The sequence below is a fragment of the Salvelinus namaycush genome, chromosome 37 (genome assembly GCF_016432855.1).
Source record: "Salvelinus namaycush isolate Seneca chromosome 37, SaNama_1.0, whole genome shotgun sequence".
NCBI classification, from domain to species: Eukaryota; Metazoa; Chordata; class Actinopteri; order Salmoniformes; family Salmonidae; genus Salvelinus; species Salvelinus namaycush.
Window position 1 is genome coordinate 29,932,527 of NC_052343.1, and position 10,395 is coordinate 29,942,921.

The following is a 10,395-nucleotide window of genomic DNA, read 5'->3' on the forward strand; positions in this document are numbered from 1 at the left end:
ATGAACATCCATGGGAAGATCAGGGATGTGTTGGCAGAGACCGTGAGGGAGGATCTGGACCCTGGACATAGCTCTCTCTCTGAGGAGGACTTCCTCCGGGCTCTGCAACGCAGGGGAATCGTAGACGATGTCATGAGGATCTTCGTTTCTCCAAGGTGAGTTAATGGGAAATCTTCCGTTCAGACGACACATTTATTATCGGAGGTTGAATGCAACTTTCTACGGAAGTCCAGAGAGGAAATGAAATACACACACAACAAAAAAATCCCCTTATGTCGAGATCAAGACTTATCTGATGATCACTACATAACAACGTTGTTTAATTTGAGACCACGAGGTAATTGAAAGTACCACACATCATTCATTTGTACCATGCAGGATTAACCACCTCATCAAGGAGCCCTGTGGCTGTATTGATCGCAATGCATTCCTGGGGCATTTAAGCCCTGACCAATGCCTGACAAGCAGCTCACAATGCACTCCTGGGGCATTTAAGCCCTGAACAATGCCTGACGCAGCTCACAATGCACTCCTGGGGCATTTAAGCCCTGAACAATGCCTGACAAGCAAGAGTCACAACGCACTCCTGGGGCATTCCACTGTGGGCTCTGCTGCCTCAGCCAGACTGTCAGTCTTCATATCAACACTGATCCACTCCAATTTATAGAGTTTTTCTCGTCATCTCAACAAAACAACTTTTGTTATGTAGTGTTCATGACATAAATAAGATTGATCTCAACATAATGAGGGTTTGTAGTGTTCATGACATAAATAAGATGTGATCTCAACATAATGAGGGTTTGTAGTGTTCATGACATAAATAAGATGTGATCTCAACATAATGAGGGTTTTGTATTATGTATTTTTCATATGTCCTCTCTGGGCTTCCGTACCTTCTTAACGTTGACTCTGTTTCGATAGAAGTGCCTGACACAGAGTTAGGACTCCAGAGCACTCCAAACCGGCAACCTCACTTTATTGACGGACCCGACAAAGCTCAAGAAAAGTAGAACAACTGTTACCGGGGGAGATTGAACCGAGCAGTCTCTTGTAGCACCTAAAGTTCCCTTACTACTGTTCAGTGTCAAATAATTGTATTTTCTGTCCTCCCCCAGCCAACATGACCCAGCGAGGAGGTACCTGTACCTCCAGGTCCTGGGGGTAAGGCCTTTCTAGAGCACCTCAAGGAGCCAGAGCCTCTACCTGGTCAGGTCTGCTCCACCTTCACCCTCTACCTGCACTTCAGAACCAGCGCTTCCGCCCAAGCCTGTCCCCTGTGCCTGTGAGCCAGACCTGCAGGAGGGCTTCCTGCTGGAGATACCAGAGAGGGACTGGGTACAGACTGGTTTACTACCTGACTTCCTGATATTACACAACTGGCTTCCTGCTGGAGATACACAGAGAGGGATGGGTACAGACTGGTTTACTACCTGACTTCCTGATATTACACAACTGGCTTCCTGCTGGAGATACACAGAGAGGGACTGGGTCAGACTGGTTTACTTCCTACTGCCTGATATTACACAACTGGTTTCCTGCTGGAGATACACAGAGAGGGACTGGGTACAGACTGGTTTACTTCCTGACTGCCTGATATTACACAACTGGCTTCCTGCTGGAGATACACAGAGAGGGACTGGGTACAGACTGGTTTACTTCCTGACTGCCTATATTACACAACTGGCTTCCTGCTGGAGATACACAGAGAGGGACTGGGTACGAGACTGGTTTTTCCTGACTGCCTGATATTCACAACTGGTTTCCTGCTGAGATACACAGAGAGGGACTGGGTACAGACTGGTTTACTTCCTGACTGCCTGATATTCACAACTGTCTTCCTGCTGGAGATACACAGAGGGGACTGGGTACAGACTGGTTTACTTCCTGACTGCTGATATTACACAACTGGTTTCCTGCTGGAGATACACAGAGAGGGACTGGGTACAGACTGGTTTACTTCCTGACTGCCTGATATTACACAACTGGTTTCCTGCTGGAGATACACAGAGAGGGACTGGGTACAGACTGGTTTACTTCCTGACTGCCTGATATTACACAACTGGTTTCCTGCTGGAGATACACAGAGAGGGACTGGGTACAGACTGGTTTACTTCCTGACTGCCTGATATTTACACACTGGCTTCCTGCTGGAGATACACAGAGAGGACTGGGTACAGACTGGTTTACTTCCTGACTGCCTGATATTACACAACTGGTTTCCTGCTGGAGATACACAGAGAGGGACTGGTACAGACTGGTTTCCTTCCTGACTGCCTGATATTACACAACTGGTTTCCTGCTGAGATACACAGAGAGGGACTGGGTACAGACTGTTTACTTCCTGACTGCCTATATTACCAAACTGGCTTCCGTGGAGATACACAGAGAGGGACTGGGTACAGACTGGTTTACTTCCTGCTGAGATACACAGAGAGGGACTGGGTACAGACTGTTTACTTCCTGCTGGAGATACACAGAGAGACTGGGTACAGACTGGTTTTACTTCCTGACTGCCTGATATTACACAACTGGCTTCCTGCTGGAATACACAGAGAGGGACTGGGTACAGACTGGTTTACTTCCTGACTGCCTGATATTACACAACTGGCTTCCTGCTGGAGATACACAGAGAGGGACTGGGTACAGACTGGTTTACTTCCTGCTGGAGATACTGGTTTACTTGCGACAACATTGCCTCCTTTAATCTATTTTATCTTTTTTTATTATTATTATTTTTTTTACCCCTTTTTCTCCCCAAGTTCGTAGTATCCAATTGTTAGTAATTACTATCTTGTCTCATCGCTACAACTCCCTTACGGGCTCGGGAGAGACGAAGGTCGAAAGCCACGCGTCCTCCGAAGCACAAACCCAACCAAGCCGCACTGCTTCTTAACACAGCGCGCATCCAACCCGGAAGCCAGCCGCACCAATGTGTCGGAGACAACGTGTACCTGGCCCCCTTGGTTAGCACGCACTGCGCGCCCGGCCCGCCACAGGAGTCGCTGGTGCGCGATGAACAAGGATACCGGTCTAAGGCACTGCATCGCCACAAGGAGTCCCACAAGGAGTGTAGGGTGTCACTACAGACCCGGGTTCGATACCGGTCTGTATCACAACCGGCTGTGATCGGGAGTCCCTTAGGGCGCGCCAATTGGCCCAGCGCTGCCCGGGTTAGGGAGGGTTTGGCCGGGGGGGGCTTTACTTGGTAATCGCGCTCATCTCTCCCCTGCAGGCTACTTCGGGCGTCAGTTTGAACGGTGTTTCCTCCGACACGATTGGTGCGACGGCTTCCGGGTTAAGCATCAGGTATTAAGAAGTGTGGTTTGGCGGGTCATGTTTCAGAGGACACCTGACTCGACCTTCGTCTCCCGAGCCCGTTGGGGAGTTGCAGCGATGAGACAGATAGATATTGATGAAAAGAGGGGGTAATCCAGCAACAACAACGACGTATAATTGATCGTCTCTGAAGAGTCTTATTGTTCCGGACCTTCCTTTGTCCTGTGTCTTACAGGCGATGGCAGTAAGATGGCAGATGCCACCACGATGTTGTCTATCTGTGACCCGGTCCACCTGTGTTGATAAAGAGAGACACGTCCAGCGAAACCCCCTGGTCTCCTCTTACTCCTGGACTGGAGACCCGTCCTCTCCTCTCCCTCTGGGAAGACCACATTGCTGTAGAGCTGCTTGGAGTCGGTAGGGACACTGGGGTTTAACTATTTGAGGTTTAATTTTCTGAAGGAAAAGTAACCTGCATTTTCTATTAATTAGCCTGATTTACACCCAGTTAAATACATATAAATTAAATATAAAAGAGAGGAAAACATCCTGTCTGCTGTTCTGGGTTTCTGTTCTGTTCCAACTGGTCGGTAGTGACTGGTGTCTGCTGTTCTGGGTTTCTGTTCTGTTCCAACTGTCGGTAGTGACTGTGTCTGTCTGCTGTTCTGGGTTTCTGTTCTGTTCCAACTGTCGGTAGTGACTGGTCTGTCTGCTGTTCTGGTTTCTGTTCTGTTCCAACTGTCGGTAGTGACTGGTCTGCTGCTGTTCTGGGTTTCTGTTCTGTTCCAACTGTCGGTAGTGACTGGTCTGTCTGCTGTTCTGGGTTTCTGTTCTGTTCCAACTGTCGGTATGTGACTGGTCTGTCTGCTGTTCTGTTTCTGTTCTGTTCCAACTGTCGTAGTGACTGGTCTGTCTGCTGTTCTGGTTTCTGTTCTGTTCCAACTGTCGGTAGTGACTGGTCTGTCTGCTGTTTCTGGGTTTCTGTTCTGTTCCAACTGTCGGTAGTGACTGGTCTGTCTGCTGTTCTGGGTTTCTTGTTCTGTTCCAATTGTCCGGTAGTGACTGGTCTGTCTGCTGTTCTGGTGTTCTGTTCTGTTCCAACTCGGTAGTGACTGGTCTGTTCTGCTGTTCTGGGTTTCTGTTCTGTTCAACTGTCGGTAGTGACTGTCTGTCTGCTGTTCTGGGTTTCTGTTCTGTTCCAACTGTCGGTAGTGACTGGTCTGTCTGCTGTTCTGGGTTTCTGTTCTGTTCCACTGTCGGTAGTGACTGGTCTGTCTGCTGTTCTGGTTTTCTGTTCTGTTCCAACTGTCGGTAGTGACTGGTCTGTCTGCTGTTCTGGGTTTCTGTTCTGTTCCAACTGTCGGTAGTGACTGGTCTGTCTGCTGTTCTGGGTTTCTGTTCTGTTCCAACTGTCGGTAGTGACTGGTCTGTCTGCTGTTCTGGGTTTCTGTTCTGTTCCAACTGTCGTAGTGACTGGTCGTCTGCTGTTCTGGTTTCTGTTCTGTTCCAACTGTCGGTAGTGATGGTCTGTCTGCTGTTCTGGGTTCTGTTTCTGTTCCAACTGTCGGTAGTGACTGGTCTGTCTGCTGTTCTGGGTTTCTGTTCTGTTCCAACTGTCGGTAGTGACTGTCTGTCTGCTGTTTCGGTTTCTGTTCTGTTCCAACTGTCGGTAGTGACTGGTCTGTCTGCTGTTCTGGGTTTCTGTTCTGTTCCAACTGTCGGTAGTGACTGGTCTGTCTGCTGTTCTGGGTTTCTGTTCTGTTCCAACTGTCGGTAGTTGACTGTCTGTCTGCTGTTCTGGTTTCGTTCTGTCCAACTGTCGTAGTGACTGTTCTGTCTGCTGTTCTGGGTTTCTGTTCTGTTCCAACTGTCGGTAGTGACTGGTCTGTCTGCTGTTCTGGGTTCTGTTCTGTTCCAACTGTCGGTAGTGACTGGTCTGTCTGCTGTTCTGGTTTCTGTTCTGTCCAACTGTCGGTAGTGACTGTCTGTCTGCTGTTCTGGGTTTCTGTTCTGTTCCAACTGTCGGTAGTGACTGTAGGTGTTTCTGGTCTGTCCTAACAGGTGTTCGTATGTTCTGTATCCTAACATTGTTCAGTATTTCTCTGTATCCTAACAGTAGTGAATGTAAGGTAACAGCTGGTCTGTTCTAACAGGTGTTCAGTATGTCTCTGTAGTCCTAACAGTAGTGAATGTAAGGTAACAGCTGTCTGTCCTAACAGGTGTTCAGTATGTCTCTGTATCCTAACGTAGTGAATAAGGTGACGTGCTGGTCTGTCCTAACAGGTGTTCAGTATGTCTCTGTATCCTAACAGGTGTTCAGTATGTCTCTGTATCCTAACAGTTAGTGACTGTAAGGTACAGCTGGTCTGTCCCAACAGGTGTTCAGTATGTCTCTGTATCCTAACTGTGTTCAGTATGTCTCTGTATCCTAACAGGTAGTGAATGTAAGGTAACAGCTGGTCTGTCCTAACAGGTGTTCAGTATGTCTCTGTATCCTAACAGGTGTTCAGTATGTCTCTGTATCCTAACAGGTAGTGAATGTAAGGTAACACTGGTCTGTCCTAACAGGTGTTCATATGTCTCTGTATCCTAACAGGTGTTCAGTATGTCTCTGTATCCTAACAGGTGTTCAGTATGTCTCTGTATCCTAACAGGTAGTGAATGTAAGGTAACAGCTGGTCTGTCCTAACAGTGTTCAGTATGTTTCTGTATCCTAACAGGTAGTGAATGTAAGGTAACAGCTGGTCTGTCTAACAGGTGTTCAGTATGTCTCTGTTATCCTAACAGTAGTGAGTGTAAGGTAACAGCTGGTCTGTCCTAACAGGTGTTCAGTATGTCTCTGTATCCTAACAGGTAGTGAATGTAAGGTGACGGCTGGTCTGTCCTAACAGTGTTCAGTATGTCTCTGTATCCTAACAGGTAGTGAATGTAAGGTAACAGCTGGTCTGTCCTAACAGGTGTTCAGTATGTCTCCTCTGTATCCTAACAGGTAGTGAATGTAAGGTAACAGCTGTCTGTCCTAACAGGTGTTCATTATGTCTCTGTATCCTAACAGGTGTTCAGTATGTCTCTGTATCCTAACAGGTAGTGAGTGTAAGGTAACAGCTGGTCTGTCCTAACAGGTGTTCAGTATGTCTCCTCTGTATCCACGAGTTAGTGAATGTAAGGTAACAGCTGGTCTGTCCTAACAGGTGTTTCAGTATGTCTCTGTATCCTAACAGGTGTTCAGTATGTCTCTGTATCCTAACAGGTAGTGAATGTAAGGTAAGCTGGTCTGTCCTAACAGGTGTTCAGTATGTCTCTGTACCTAACAGGTAGTGAATGTAGGTAACAGCTGGTCTGTCCTAACAGGTGTTCAGTATGTCTCTGTATCCTAACAGGTGTTCAGTATGTCTCTGTATCCTAACAGGTAGTGAATGTAAGGTAACAGCTGGTCTTCCTAACAGGGTTTCAGTATGTCTCTGTATCTAACAGGTGTTCAGTATGTCTCTGTATCCTAACAGGTAGTGAATGTAAGGTAAAGCTGGTCTGTCCCAACAGGTGTTCAGTATGTCTCTGTATCCTAACAGGTGTTCAGTATGTCTCTGTATCCTAACAGTATGTGGTGTAAGGTGACGGCTGGTGTACTCAACCTGAGTCTTGAACTGTACCCTCCTCTGTCAGAGATCCTGTCACCTGACATCATCACCACCCAGGTCAGAGGTCATGCTATGCTACTATGCTCTGTCATGTTGTCACGCTACGATTCGCTGACATCTGATGTTGTTCCTTCCTAAGAGGCGGCCGTCGATAATGGTTGTTCGGTTCTCGTTATCTGCAGCAATCCGAGCGCAGAAGACGGCGGAAGGAGGGAGGCTGTTCCTGGTTTATGCTAAACAGTGGTGGAGAGAGTTTCTGGAGATCAGACAGCAAACCATCCAAACTGGTCAAGATCTTTGCTCAGGTTCCTCACAATGTTTTAGTTGTAATACTTGTGTATAATATAATGCTGATGTATTAGTGTTTAATAATATTCAAAAATATTGTTGTGTGTGTTGAGATGGTGTCAACCGGCCAGTGTGTTAGCTGTGCCGGGGTTAGCAGTTGTCGTGGTAATTTCCTGTATTACTCAATGATGAGAGAGCCAACCACACACACACAATCAGAGTTATATTATAAGTCCATCTTTAATTATATATGAGCTTCACCAAAGCCCTTTTTGACTCTCAGATCAATTCAGAGTCTATAAATGAATTCTCTGAGTGCTTACAAAACAATTCTTAGTATCTTTTATAGCCAAGATACACCCCTCTCAACCTACATGACAACCACAGATCTTAGGAACAGTTCGCTAAGAACCTTTTACTTGAAAGAGGAGTATCCCATAGCTAGATAGCATTAGCTATAATTATTGTTCAGTTTGGTCTCTAAGACGAGGTTCCAATCTCGTGCTTGGTACCAAAACATTACCTCATCCAATGGCATAAATCATGTCAATTCTAGATACTCCCATCCAAATACAACCCCTCCTGGACAAGCTCAGAAAAGACAGTGAGCCTCTTAGGTCATATACTAGGTCAAGATAAGGCAACCTCAGAGGGACATACAATAGTTACAGACACATTTCCAAGCCTCCTCCTCCCCTTCTGATATTCTACATAGCATCACATGGTTTAACAGGTACATTGACATATGAAGACAAGCCAGACCTCCCCCTCTCTGGCCCCAAGTGACTAAGCCCTAGCTGAGAAGGGAAAATGCAACTGTCCAACAGTATAGTCCAACAGAAGATATTCTAATGACAAGCATAAAGATATCTAAAACATCTTATTTATATATGTATACCTAACGACATTCCCCTCTCAAGGGACACCGTCTCGAGAATCAGAACATTAACTTTACACATTTATCTAACAGTAGTTGCAGAGTATATGCTTAAAAAAAAATGAATCAAATTTAAAAGAAAAATAAAGAATCAAATCCCTTCATTGTCAAGTACCTTAACTTATATGTAAGCTTTCTCCCTTCTGAAACTACGTTTAAACTTTATTCTACAAGACAGACTTGGTTTAATCACACAGAATAATTCATTGTTGAGAAAAATAAAAACCATAACATAGAAAGTTCCCTAAGTTACATGAGAACCGGTATCTAAACCAACATACAAACATATCATCATAACATGTAGGACAGTCTTCCCTCTCAGTCCTTATGCTCAGAATAGAAAATAGGTCAGGGAAATCAAACACATAACATATCATCATAACATATAGGACAGTCTTCCCTCTCAGTCCTTATGCTCAGAATAGAAAATAGGTCAGGGAAATCATTCATATTCCAAATCATAGCTTCAACCCAACTAATTATCCAACCAAAACGTAGAATGACATTCCTCAGTGATTCAATTGGTCTTATCACTCCGGGGTTTAGCCGTGCCGGGTGTTAGCAGTGCCGGGTGTTAGCTGTGCTGGGTGTTAGCAGTGCCGGGTTAGCTGTGCTGGGTGTTAGCAGTGCCGGGTGTAGCTGTGCCGTGCCGGGTGTTAGCAGTGCCGTGCCAGGTGTTAGCAGTGCCGTGCCGGGTGTTAGCAGTGCCGTGCCGGGTGTTACTGTGCCGGCCGTGGTGTTAGCCTGGCTGGGCGGTAGCAGTGCCGTGCTGGGCGGTAGCAGTGCCGTGCCGGGTGTTAGCTGTGCCGTGCCGGGTGTTAGCTGTGCCGTGCCGGTGTTAGCCGTGCCGGTGTTAGCTGGGCTGGGTGTTAGCTTTGCTGTGTGTTAGCAGTGCCGGTGTTAGCAGTGCCGGTGTTAGCTGTGCTGGGTTTTAGCAGTGCCGGGTGTTAGCTGTGCCGTGCCGGGTGTAAGCAGTGCCGTGCCGGGTGTTAGCAGTGCCGTGCCGGTGTTAGCAGTGCCGTGCCGGGTGTTAGCTGTGGCTGCCGGGTGTTAGCTGTGCCGTGCGCGGTGTTAGCAGTGCCGTGCCGGGTGTTGCCGTGCTGGGCGTAGCGTGCCGTGCTGGGCGGTAGCAGTGCCGTGCCGGGTTTTAGCTGTGCCGTGCCGGGTGTTAGCTGTGCCGTGCCGGTGTTTTAGCCGTGCTGCCGGTGTTAGCTGGGCTGGGTGTTAGCTTTGGCTGTGTGTTAGCAGTGCCGGTGTTGTAGGCTGTGCTGGTGTTAGCATGGCGTGTTTAGCTGTGCCGTGCCGGGTGTTAGCGTGCTTGCCGGGTGGTTAGCATGCCGTGCCGGGTGTTAGCTGTGCCGTGCCGGGTGTTACTGGCCGTGCCGGTGGTTAGCTGTGCTGCCGGGTGTTCTGTGCCGTGCCGGGTGTTAGCCGTGCCGTGCCGGTGTGTTAGCTGGCTGGGTGTTAGCTTTGCTGTGTGTTAGCAGTGCCGGGTGTTAGCTGTGCTGGGTGTAGCAGTGCCGGGTGTTAGCTGTGCCGTCGCGGTGGTAAGCAGTGCCGTGCCGGGTGTTAGCATTGCGTGCCGGGTGTTAGCTGTGCCGTGCCGGGTGTTAGCTGTGCCGGCAGGGTGTGTTAGCAGTGCCGTGCCGGGTGTTAGCAGGTGCCGTGCCGGTGTTAGCAGTGCCTGCCGGGTGTTAGCTGTGCCGTGCGGGTGTTAGCTGTGCCGTGCCGGGTGTTAGCTGTGCGTGCCGGGTGTTAGCCTGTGCCGTGCCGGGTGTTAGCCGTGCCGTGCCGGTGTTAGCTGGGCTGGTGTTAGCTTTGCTGTGTGTTAGCAGTGCCGGGTGTTAGCTGTGCTGGTGTTAGCAGTGCCGGGTGTTAGCTGTGCCGTGCCGGGTGTAAGCAGGTGCCGTGCCGGGTGTTAGCAGTGCCGTGCCGGGTGTTAGCTGTGCCGGCCGGGTGTTAGCTGTGCCGTGCCGGGTGTTAGCAGTGCCGTGCCGGTGTTAGCCGTGCTGGGCGGTAGCAGTGCCGTGCTGGGCGGTAGCAGTGCCGTGCCGGGTGTTAGCTGTGCCGTGCCGGGTGTTAGCTGTGCCGTGCCGGTGTTAGCCGTGCCGTGCCGGGTGTTGCTGGGCTGGGTGTTAGCTTTGCTGTGTGTTAGCAGTGCCGGTGTTAGCTGTGCTGGGTGTAGCAGTGCCGGTGTTAGCTGTGCCGTGCCGGGTGTAAGCAGTGCCGTGCCGGTGTTCGTGCGTGCGGGTTTAG

At 48.8% G+C, this 10,395-nt stretch overlaps 1 pseudogene; it reads left to right on the top strand.

Annotated features, from left to right (window-relative positions):
• Nucleotides 1-10,395, top strand: part of LOC120030970 — an 11,766-nt pseudogene continuing 1,371 nt past the window's right edge.